This window comes from Pseudonaja textilis, chromosome 3, assembly GCF_049901715.1.
Source record: "Pseudonaja textilis isolate UNSWEBS1 chromosome 3, rPseTex1.2, whole genome shotgun sequence".
Taxonomy (NCBI): Eukaryota; Metazoa; Chordata; class Lepidosauria; order Squamata; family Elapidae; genus Pseudonaja; species Pseudonaja textilis.
The window spans coordinates 167,315,954-167,329,358 of record NC_141992.1 but is presented as its reverse complement, the minus strand read 5'-3'; positions in this window follow the sequence as shown (position 1 = coordinate 167,329,358).

The window sequence follows — 13,405 nt, the reverse complement described above, 5'->3', positions numbered from 1 at the left end:
CCTGCACAGGAGAAGGGAGCTGGAAAGCAGGTTAGTGGGTGGAGAGGGAATGGAGATTTTGTAGTATCCTTCCCCTGCCACACCTACAAAGCCACGCCCACCAAACCGCACCCACAGAACCAGTAGTAAAACACTTTGAATCCCACCACTGTTTATTTCTAGGCCTGCCTTAAAAAACAGGCTTTTCCAAGTCAGCTTAATGTTAAAGGCACAGAAAGACATTTTAATGAATGAATAAAATAGCATTAACAAGCATTAATTAAAATAAATTGTTCAAAATTAATTAAATTAACTTAAAATTAAAGGCTAAAGTAGTTCAAAGTTCCCATGAAATATACTATCTAACCATTTAAATTTAAGCATGTTGAAAGAGAATGAAAATGCTGACCCTACGCAAATCATCTGAGAGGATGACCCAGGTTCATGTGCACATACAAAAGGACAGGACTTCACTCCATGGTTCAGCCCACCACATTGACTTCTCCATTATGGGTAGTTCTACAATTGAGTTCCAGAATGCTAATCACATACTAATAATACAGGAAAAAAGAATCCAAAGGCACTTTGTGACAACATAAACCTGAGCAAATATGGGATATTCCTTCGTTTGGACTACCTGATATAGTTAGTAAGCAAGTCATCACATGACCAGACATGATTTTTATGACCATTTTTACCTCAGTCATTAAGCAAATATAGCTTTCCCAATTGACATCACTTTTTGGAGATCAGCTGGAAAAGTTGCAAGTTGTGATTGTTGACCACTACACAGCGCAACCCATTGTAAATGTTAGCCATTTGCCAAGTACTCAAATTTCAATTAGGTGACTATAGGGTCAATGCAATGGTCAGAACTTCAAGGGCAGTTCATAAATTACTTTTTCCAAGGCCCCTGTTGCTTTGAATCATTGTTAAACAGTTTAGCCAAGGATTACTTGTTGTTATGGTCCTTGACTTATAACAGTTGTAAGTCAAGGGCTCCATCTGTGCTGAGAGCAAGTGCTGAATAGATCCTGCCACCATCCCCAAGTTGATTGTGAGGCCTTTCTATAGGATCATGCAGAGGAATTTTGGTTCATTCCCAGTTGTATACCAAATGTGTTACAAGTCCTGTGTAGATGCCAAGGAGGCAGACTGACCCAGTTATCTGGGAACGGTTTGATCCTATAGTACCAAAATGGCATTAGTTCCATCCATGGATTATCTCTGGCAGGAGCAGGATAGGGGCAGCGCATCCATCCTTGAATTTCTTGACCTCACAGCAGCTTTTGATACTATCAACCATGGTATCCTTTTGGGAAGACTTAGGGAGTTGGGGGTGAATGGTTCACTTCCTTCCTTCCTCTGAGGTCAGTCCCAATCAGTGTTGATAGGGAATCCAGCTCTAGACCCCTGCTTTGTGGGGTGCCACAGACTCAGAGCTCTCTCTGCTCCTTTCTAACATATATATGAAACTGTTGAGTGAGATCATCCATCACTGCAAGATGAGGTATCACACATACACTGGTAATATATATTTCCAAACCAGGTGAAGTGAGTGATGCAGTGGACATCCTTTTATGGTGCCTGGAGGCTGCAGGGGCCTAGATGGGGATCAACAGACTTTAGCTGAATCCTGGTAAGATGATGTAGCTGTGGATAGTCCCCTTCGTATCCAGGAATTTATCATCTTTGGTCTTGGAGTTACATTACTCCAGACAGACTCGGTACGTAACGTGGGGGTTCCTGGGCTCATGATCCTTCCTCAAAGAGCAGATGACAGCTGTGGCTAGAAGGGCCTTTGCTCAACCTTGTGTTGTGGGTCAGTTACCCCCTTTCTTGGATAGGGAGGCTGTCCACTCAGCCACTTATGTTGTGGTTATCTCCTGTTTGGCCTATTGCAATTGTAGTCTACATGGGGCTATCTCTGGAAAGTATCAAGAAGTTTCAACTGGCACAAAATGCAGCTGTGTGGGCAATTTTAGGAAACCAAAGATACACCTCTGTTCTATTAGCTGCATTGGATGCCCGTTTGTTTCTGGGTCCAATTCAAGGTGACAGAGCTGTCTTTGTCCCTTTGCACATCAGCCCATCCTACCAGGTCAGGCAAGGAATGTATGTTTCAGACTTTGTCACTTAAAGAATTCCGACTGGAAGGGTCTAGGAAAAGAGCCTTCTCTGCTGTTACCCCGCCCTATGGAATATTTCTTCCCCTGGAGGTGAGGCAGGCCCCCACTCTCCTGGCCTTCCAAAAAGGCTGGTTAGCCTCCTGAAAAGGCTTCTCCATCACTTTTTAACTAATGTTGATCTCTTTCCTTCTCTTAATTTTTTTTAAATTTTTAACTTTTATATATGCTGTTTTATATTTTAAGATTTTATTGTACACCGCCCAGAATCCCTATCTGAGGGAGAAGTGAAAAATAAATAAAATAATACATAAATTTTGATTTAATATCATGTTCTATGTAATTTCCTGGTTATATACACTCACTGGAATGATATATATTGACATCACTTTCTACAAATGGTTGTCCAGAATTGGTTTATAGCTTATGATAGCAGACACAGAACATTTTGTCATGCCTCCGATATTTAAGGTCAAATGTTTCCCAGTTGGAAATATACCATCTGGCTGTCTTGTGATTGTTATGTAGAGTCTTCATTTTCATGCTTACTTTATTTGAAAGGATTAGCTATACAGAGCTGCCCTGCAGTGAAAAATCTGGAATCCCAAAAGCATAAAAATTATTTTCGTGAGGCTGAGGCTGAAAATATCTTTGTGTATTTGTGATCATTACGAAAAACAGAAACACAATTATCTAGAAATGATGGTTTGAGAGAAGAGGAAAACAAAATTGACCTACTTTAACATACAAATGATTCAATAATGACAATCACTTCTGGGCAGGAAACAAGATTTGTAGTTATCCAGCATGAGACCATCTGTAGTCTGGATCAAATACAGCAGAAACAAACTGTACAAGCAGTGTACACATGTCTGCTTTTTGTCTGACAGGTTAATCAAAGGTTTAATAAAATAGTTTGGTAAAATATGTACAAAATAATTGCCCATATCCCAGAATCTCAGAGTACTTTTCTTCCATCCCGTTCCACACCTAAGCTGTGGAAAAAGCAATACTAGTACTATCAATATTCAATGCATGTATCTTTTTGTAAAATAAGATATAAAATACTATTTGGCAAATTGTATGATCCTCTGAGATTGATTGTTCGCTTACAGTGCTTGTCTTATAAAATGTAGTTATTTTTCACAAGTCATTTTGTTCTGTATCATTTAGTATTTATTGACAACTGTTTCTCCATTCTTTGGAATTTCACTGGTTCTTTCATGCTTCATAACATCAAGTATAACTGGTACGATCTAATAGCACCACATACCATACTTTCTAAATCTAAATTAGGTACTATATTTCCAGTACCAATATAATTCTAACATACTGCCAAGGTAGTTCTCAACTGATGACTATTATTAAGCCTGGCAATTACAGATGTAACTCTTGATGGTCATAAAGCAGGTCATCATTTGACTGACCTGATTTTATGATATTTTTGCAGTGATCATTCAGCAATCTGTTGTTTGCAGTGGGGTGTTTTTGCTGAAAACCAGAAATGCACATTTTTGGCAAAAGTGTTACAAATTGTGGTCATGTAACCATGGGTTGCTGCAAACAGCAATAATTGTGGGGCAGGTGCTGAGTGGCCAAAATGCAGTCACATGACTGTGGGGGGGGAATGACACCATTAGAATTTCAGAATTGACATATCTTAACACAAACATCTATGTTTCGATCAGTGGTGGTATGCTACTGGTTTCCCCAGTTCTGCTGAGCCAGTAGCAGTGATAAGCAGTGGAGACCAAACCAGTTCTCTCTGCTGCTCTGCTGTTGGGCCCAACCGCCTGCCCAGGCTCTCATACTCACTTTTATCTTCTGCTTTTGAAGCGCAGCTGCTTTGCGCGGCACAGATGAGTGCTGCGCGGCAGCTGCTGAAGTAACCAGGAGAGTGCAAGCTTGCAGGAGGTGAGGTGGAATGCCTCTGCGCTCGTGCAAAGTGTGTGTTTGGCACGTGTGCAAAGTGTGCCCACCAAGCTACGCCCACCAAGCCACACCCACCAAACCGGTGGTAAAAGTTTTTGAATCCCACCACTGGTTTCAATAACCTAATTGGAGAAGTGCATGAGGCTGTTTTTCAACACTGTACATAATTCTTTGACCCATTTTTAAAAAGGGATAACATGCTGTAAAAACCTTTGTGGTTTGCTGATTATAACTCAAAACAAGATTCTTATTTATGCAATTTATACTGCTGTCTTTCTGGTACTTTATACCTGTCTTCTCTGGGAAAGAAAGTATAAAGCCATTACTGCATCAATGGAAGAAGAGAGCTGTAGCTCAGAATTGACAAAGACAATCAAAGCCTATTTTAAGGAATTCAAGGCTCCAGGGCCAGATGAATTACAGTCTAGGGTACTGCAGGAACTCCTGAAGATGATTGGAGAACAAGTAATTGTAATCTATAAGAGAACTGGAGAACTGATGAAGTCCTTGAAGGAGACCCAAGTATTTTCTTTATCTTTCAAAAAGTGAAGAAAGAGGACCTGGGAAATTATAGACCTGCTAATTTCATGTCTATACTACACAAGGTTCTTGAGTAGATTATTAACTAACATACAGTATTCGTTGCACTTAGGAAATAAAAATCAACAAGAACAGCCTGTTAATTATCTCTTGTTATCTCGTTTTTAAAAGAATTACTAGTGCAATAGTTTTGGGGAATGTCATGCATATAATGTACTCTGATTTTAGACAAATGTATGAAAAAATGCCTTAATATCCTCATTTATAATATTGTATACTATATGGACTAGTTTATACATCTGTTAGCTTGATTAATAATTGGCTGAATTACTGCAAAAAAAGTAGACATTAATGGATCTGCATCATGTGTAAGTTAAAATGACAAAGTATATTGGTCAATATTTTTGTTAAAGATCTAGATTTAGGAGTTGAGAGGGTGATTATTGAGATCTGATTGATGCAAAATTAGGAGGATTAGCTAAATACTGTAGAAGAGGAACAGAAGAATGAATGAGTCTGAGTGCCATATAAGGAAAGCTACAACTAAGCTGTAATTCAATAGGTGAATTGAGTGTTTCAAGAAGTAATAGGAGCATTTCTTTCTCTGTTGCCGCAGTGTTCAATCTTGAACAGAATGTTGGGTGAACAGAATCTATGGTACATGCCTTTATCTTGGACCTTTGCATTCAAAGCATGAATGTGTAAAAGCTTTGAGTTTACTTTAGTCAAAGTTAAAGAAGAGATACTAAGAAGAAATCCCATTATATTTTAAGTGCTTGGTGAGATCAAATGTAAAAGTGATACTATATCTTGGGTTTCATGTTAGGGTCCTTCTGCTAAGTAGCAATTTATTTGTCCTTCAGAAACTGGAAACTCAGCAAGTTTGCCTGACTTCTGAAAATACTTTTTTTAAAATTTGTCTTTCAACAGTGATTGTGCTCTCCTAAAATCAACTCCAACAGTGTCTCTGTTGGTATACCAAGATCAAATGAACTCCAAACTAGGTTCAAAGTTGTTAACATTTGGTCAGCATCCAACTGTTAGAATTGGACATGCATAACACAATATGGTTGCATTTGAACTGTTTTCCTGCTTTTATTATACATTAATGTCCGACTTAATTTTCCAAAAAGATTCATGTCATTCCAGGGCTATTATGCTGTTGACATATCTTGAATTTGTACTTGGCAAGATGCTTAGGCACGTTTTCAGGCAAGGCACTTCCTTCTTAGGAAACCTGTTGAGTTATATAATTAGCTGCCAGGTGGGGCAAAGGAATAAACTGCTTATAATATTGCAGCATTTACAGATACCTCAATCTCAGATTTTGACTAGCAATTTATATTTGTATCTTCCTCCCTATATTTTACATAGCTCTTTTTAATATTCTGGGTGTGCTACAGAATATTGCTGATTGCCATAAAGCAGCCTTCATAACAGTGAAAAATGGATGTATTGGACTTTGGGTCTCTTCATATCGCTTTAGTGGTTAAGGTGCTGACCTAAAAATCAGGAGACTCTGAGTTCTAATCCCACTTCAGGCATGAAAAGCAGCTGCGGGTCCTTGGGCCAGTCACTCTTAGTCTAACCCACCTCACAGAGTTGTTAGCAGAAAAATCAAAGGCGGAAGAATTATGTTGAATTAGTTTACAACATAATTATAAAGTAGTAAATGCAGAATAAAGCCAAATAAATTCTCAGGTGGGCAAAAGTTCATATTGGCCATACATTAAAGACCAACATATTTGGACATGTCTGCAATAGCTCTACTAAGAGCATAATGCTGTACAATATATGTACCTCTTCTATTCAAACAGTGAAAATGGAGAAAGTCCATATAATTCTTCCTGCTATATGTGTACACATTACTTTTTCAAACAAGGGTATACTTGTTATAGATTTAACATTTTATCTATGATTCTAAAACTTGCTAATGTAAAATAGCATTATAATTATTGGTGAATAATGTATCATAGTTTTCCAGAGTTAGTGCAGTATTAAAGACATCATTTCATTAAACATTAGCCATGATGTTTAGATCTGATTAAAGTTATATTAGGCCAAAACTAATGCAGTATTCAGGAATAACTTGAATTACAAAGTTACCTTGACCACTCTAGTAAACCATCCTGAGATGGTAAGGCAATGATGGATTTTGCTAGTCTTAAAGACAAACTAGCTGAATGAAATCACATCCCATTTTCCTCTTCTCCTTTTTAAATTTCTTAAAACTCATTAGGCAACAATCCAACAAATACAATTCAAGCAATAAGGAAAAAACTTACAGTGGAAGATAATATCAATAGACCAGTATTAAAGGATATGCTTTGAAATAGAAAGCCTGGAGTTTCCTTATCCTAATTCCTTTCTTTTATGGAAAGAGTATAATCTCATTTCCACTTATGATAATTTGGCCAAAAGAAAGCAAAAAGTTTGTAGTTTTATAAAAATTAGGACTCTCAACTGTAGGGAAGCAAAGCCATCTTTGCCCTCCTCTACATCTCATTTGGTGGCATGGGTGTTTAATTAGAAACAAGTTTCTCCACTGTGGGAGATATTGGCAATGATATAAACAATAGAACACATTCAGAAGCTCTTGAATCCATCAGTTGCTTACATTACCTGACCGCTGTATGAACTAGAACTAGGCTTCTGTTATGTGAATTGCAGTTTTTCCCCTATGGGGAAGCCAGGACTTTACAAAAGATATATTTAATTGAACATCCAGAAAAACTGCTGAAATCACTAAAAATATGATGCAGTATTAATTTAGTGTTGGCAACCTGATAGGTACATTCTAATGATATAAAGGGAATCTTGACAAAGAGTTATATTGGGTTTTTATTTACCTTTGGGTTACTGCTTTTTTACATTAAATCCAGAACTAGGAAACTTCCTGTAGACCTGTAAAACAGACCCGTTTCAATGAATGTTTGGTAACTGCTATGGTAGTTCCAACAGAAGAGAGTATCTGTAGCTCATAGTTGAACTGTGAAGTTAGTGCTCTCTGAGCTTGGTTTCATTTGAGCTTGCAATCATTTGACTTTTAATTACCTGTTTGCTTATTGGTACTAGGCTTTAGAGTTCATTAATGAAACGACAACTTTGCAACAATCTTAGTTTTGCATATTTGAGTTAATTAAGAGACAAACTATATCTTTATCGAGCAATTCTAATCTTTATATCACTAAAGAGGCAACCAATTGATGAAACAATATACAAAATATTTGAAACATTGTTTGGACTTGAGCAGAGTAGATAAATCCAAATTCCATAGAATATCATGTCATATGCATTTATTTAGATAATTTAATTTATAATATATTAATAAGTGGTCTCATTAAAACAACAAAACAACAAAAATAATATGACTAGGTATGTTGGTTTATAAACCATTCCAATACAAGCTAATTTTTAGCAGCAGCCAATTTCTATTTTTGTCAATTCAGATTAAAACACATAATTAATCCAACAAATCAGAGAAAAACAATATATAAAATCTGGGAATACAACAAAGTATTCTAGCTTAATGTTTAATTCTCCTCTTCTCAACAGCATGGAAAGGAAATGAGGGAGGTGTTTCAAACACCTGGAAGCTATCAATGAACATGGCTTTAGGTACCATCTACATTCTAGCGCATAGTCTTATCAGTGGTTGTAAGACAAAACATGCCCTTTTTTTGGCAATTTTGTCTTGGCAGTGGGTCAAGGTTTATATATTGCAATAAACCAAAGTGTAATTTGTTTTATATTAGCGTATGTGAACCTTTATCTTATTAGGAAGTGTGATCCCAACAATATTATTCTTTAAAATTCCAGGTACATTTTTTTGTTTTGTTCAGCTAGCAATAATTATTATTTTTTATTATATGGATTATTATTTTCATTGTGGTCTTGGATGCCTTATATTAACTGCTGTGTTTATGTGACTTGGCATTACATTTGTTCAGAGAAGCCCTGCAAATTTGTTGAACTACCTGGGCAAGCTTCATGTAATGCAGAGTAAGAACTGAACACAGTGAACCCTTAGCCTTGCACTTGGGAATAGAATAGCTTTCATCTTCTTGATTGAATACTGTCTAGTTCAGATTCATGTTGTGCCAGAGGATCCTTGGTCCATGCTTGTTGCATTTTGAAAACAGAGACACGGGTATTCTGAGTGATTTGGCCTAGCTTCTCTTCCTTGGATACTTTCCTATCATGGCTTATAACAACTGCAGAAAAGTATGATCAAGCAAGGATAAATGTTTCTTCAAGAGAAGAAGAAATTCTGGCAGAATTAAAGGAAGAGGAATTGAACTTCTAGTAACCAGAAGGAGTCTGGGAACTCTTTATAACTAACTTGTTTTATTTAAAGGCAGAAGTTTTCATGATATGCAATTTACTTCATCAGGTACATAGACTGGTTAGCCTGATGAGGTAGATGGGAGTGAGAGGGAGGCGATGACATGTTGGTTATGCAAATGAATCCATAGGAAACAGATTTCCAGTACCTTATCAATGAACACTTGTGTTAAAAATCTGTGGTATTTGATGAGACTTTCTGAGACTGCCTGAAATCTCTTGATGTTCTGCAGTCTGTTCTCAATGGTAGCACCAAAGTCCTGCTTTTCCAAACCATCCATGTTGATGTCTGTTATAGTGTCCTGAAAGGTTGAAATGTTCTGTTTTGAATCCCAAGGACAAATTTGTGTCCATCGCTTTTTTTGCGCAAAGTTTGTCCTGTGTAGGATCTAGAAAAGCATTGCTGGCAGGTGACAGCATATATCACATTAAAAAAACATTATGTCTTTCAGTAAAATTTGTTAGTTGAAAAATATTTATGCTGATTTTTTTTTGTTACCATAAACTAGCATGCCCCTCCATAGACCTCAAGTAGTGTCAATGAAATCCAGTAAATTGTGGGGTTTTTTTGAGTAGGAATTGTGCAATCCAATCATGACTTCTCTGGTGGAGAAAGAAGCAAGTTTCATAAATTCTGCAGAGAATAAAATAGGAACAACTTCATTTGAGTTACTTTCATTTAGGAGGAATGAAAGTAAAGTTTCTTCATTGACAGCATAGTTAAAAATAGGGGTTTTGTCCACTAGGAGGCAGAGAACAGTATGGAATTCATCTTTTTCCAAGACTTTGGGCCTTGAAATGTTTATAAGAATTCGGTTCCATTGAAATTAAAAAAGAAAACGAAAAAAGTTAAAAAATAAACCACTCTGAAATAAAGTGCTGAGAAGTAATTTATTTGTTTTAGGAAACTAATTGATATGATTATACACCTTCCCCAAAAGGAATATGAATATATATATATATATGTATGTATATATATATATATATATATATATATATATATATATATATATATATATATATATATATATATATAAAAATCTGTGTGTGTGTGTGTGTGTGTGTGTGTGTGTGTGTGTGTGTGTATGTATATGTATATGTATATGTATATGTGGATCTTTGGTTATTCGGGTTTTCTCCCGCGTAAAATTGGAAGTATCGAGGCAACGTTTCGATGAAGTCTCATTCATCATCTTCAGGCTTGTGTCTTCGGCTCTGTGCTTCTCGGAGTAATGTGAGCTTGCAGCTGCTTCTTCCTTTTAACTGCTAGTGAGGGTGTGACTTGATTGTCTGGGGGGTTGGCTGTGCTCTGATTAGCTGGGGGTGTGTTTTGTTCAGGTGGGGGCTTGGTTGTGCTCAGGTTAGTCTTAGTTGCTGGGGGATTTGAGCTGGTGAGCTGTGATCCTGCTGTTTGGCTTCGCGTTTGTGGTCGTGCCGCATCTTCATGGTAGCAGACTCACACCCACACAGAAGATGAGACACGACCACAGACCAGAAGCCGCACCGCAGCTGCATCACTACCCGCTTCAAACCCCTCCGACCCATACATGAAGCGAACTGACGCCAAACAACAGGATCACAGCTCACCAGCTCAAATCCCCTGACAACTAAGACTAACCTGAACACAACCAAGCCCCCACCTGAACAGAACACACCCCCAGCCAATCAGAACACAGCCAACTCCCCAACCAATCAGAACACAGCCAAACCCCCAACCAATCAGAACACCCCCCCCACCTAATCAGAACACAGCCAAGCCCCCACCCAATCAAGTCACACTCCCACTAGTAGTTAAAAGGAAGAAGCAGCTGCAAGCTCACATTACTCTGAGAAGCACAGAGCCAAAGACATAAGCCTGAAGATGATGAATGAGATTTCGTCAAAAGGTTGCCACGATTCTTCCAATTTTACGCGGGAGAAAACCCAAATAACCAAAGATCCACATACAAATACCCACAAAAACCTCAGAATATATATAAAAGCACCACTACAATGACGTGGGAAAATACCCGAACAAAGCTGAATGCCATACATGTAAGTACCCGCGAAAATATATATATTTATATTTATATATTTATTTATTATGGTTTTAATTAATTTTGACATGAATCCAAAATAGATGTTGCAGAGGTAACACAATATTCAATGTAATTAAATTGGTAGTAGGCAAAAATATGCAACCATGCATAATTTTCTACAAATATTTGCTTCATTACTATATATTATTTCACTTCTATATCATTATATAATATGTTGCAATCTCCCTGCAATTTTACAAAAGTTATAAACATCGCATCCCCATAGTCAATAAAATTGCAGCAAATGTCTTGGAATTGATAATAAACAATCAAACTTTACTGGGGCAGATAATACACATGGCAGCACCTGATCCTTTGCAGACAGACAAGCTTCTGCAAACTCAAATTTTATATTTAGCCTTTCCTCTGCAAACTCAAAACAGCATCCATCAGAGTTTTCCAAATTTTATCTTCTCAACCTTGTGAAGGAAGCGGGACTGAGAAATAATCTCTGGGCCAAAATCATCTATGAATCTCCTTGGTCCACTGGAGAACTAAATTTGGATTTCCTTGGTCCCAGCCTACATTTGAAATATTATACCACTGTCTGATATATACAGGGTCTGAGCCATTAAGGTAATTACATTAGCATCCAGAAAGATTTATGATTGCCACACCCAGAGTTCCCATACCATAGGAGCTAGGTAGGAGATTTATGTTTAGCAGTTGTTCCAGGTTGAGAAAGAAGTTGAGAGGCAAAATCGAGAAATACAGACTTAGATCCAGAACCCTTGCAAGCAATAAAGAAACTCTTCCTTGCAGAAAATATTCTTGTTTTGTCATTCCTACTGGCAAAATAAGATCACTCCACTGGAGGTGGAACAAGGGCAATTGTAAAATGTTCTAAAATGCAGCACACTTGACTTATGAATTTCCTCAGGCTTCAGGAATTTTCAGCGTTATTATGCTTCAGCCCACAGAGTGGGAGTGTTTGGGGCAGCCTGTACTGATTTTTGTACAGGAGTAGCATACTGAGAAATGCTTAATCCCCCACAAAGAAGTATGCTCTGGGTTTGCTTTCACTTATGACCCTTGTTGACGCTCTTGGCTTCTGTTCCTTGGGTGATTCACATGAATGGTGGGTGGTAAAATATATACTACCCTGTGGATGAAAGACTCAAGCCCTCCTTGCTCCCTGGTCAAAACAGGTTCCCTTCTCTCCAAAGAGCTAATGTTATTATTGAACAGAAAATGGAGTATTGTGTATATTAAAAGGACTTTAAAACTTGTTGCACAAATTGCTCATTCCCGACAACAGATTAAACACTCAAAAAGGTCAATGCCATCAATTCAGTCTCCTATTAAAAGACTTCTCTTCAAAATCGAGAGCTTTGCAAAGAACAGTTTCATAAGATAATGGTGCCCTTTCAGAGTTGTGGATAATGCCTTCAGGAAATAGCTATCCCATAATAGTGATGATTTCTACTTAATGTTTCAACTGCATCATTTTAATGAGTAAGAGGATACATGCCAAGTCATTTCCTTTGTAAATTACAACCAAGACACATTTGGCAATTACAGGCAAACTCCTTTCTTGACTTTTCAGATTGGAACTGAAATGTAAATAGTTTCCTTATATGAAATGATTGTTCATTGTTTTCTACCTTGGCTGGATTTGCATAAAGCCATGATTATTTAACCATGATTTAGTGAATAAACCACATTTGCCTGGATCCATTCAACATGCTAAACCATGAGCCAAAACCAAATACCCCCCCAGTCTTGCTCAGTGTGGAGTATACCTCAAGGGATCCAGATGGGTGTTTCAGCAATATCCAGTGATTAATATCCAGAATTAAACTTGGATTATGAGAATTTTTCACACAAATCATGAATCATATGATGACATAGTTTTGTTTTTCTATGATTTATTGAATGAGCTACAATTGGTTACTAAACCAAAATATGAAAAACTACATTATGGTTCAAAACATTGTGTGAACCAGTTCTAAAACGAGGGGCAGTACAAGTAACCAAGAAGCAAAATGCAGTTGTTTCAGCTATAAGATTAATTAGAGACAAAGTTGCATTAGGGCAAGCAAACTAGATTGATTATCCAAAGTATTTACAGAAAAGGTAGATTTTGATGGTGTTTGAAAAGCAAAAAAAAAAAAAAAGGAATATCTACTTGGTATTTCTGGAAATACAGTACATGCCGGCCTGTTTGTCAGCATGCACTAAATCAAAATAGGATTACCTTGAGTAAGGATTAGCTTGCTATATAAATCTAAGCCATTATATTCAAAACCCTTCAGTTTACCAAGCAGGCTCTAGTCTACCATTAAGCAGAATGAAGCAACTGCTTCAGATGGCAGGTGTTAGGGAGCATTCTCAATTTTCCAGTTGTTCCTTCTGAATATCCAGGCCATTTTCTTCTTGATTGTGTGCCCATCAAGTTGGTGCAGA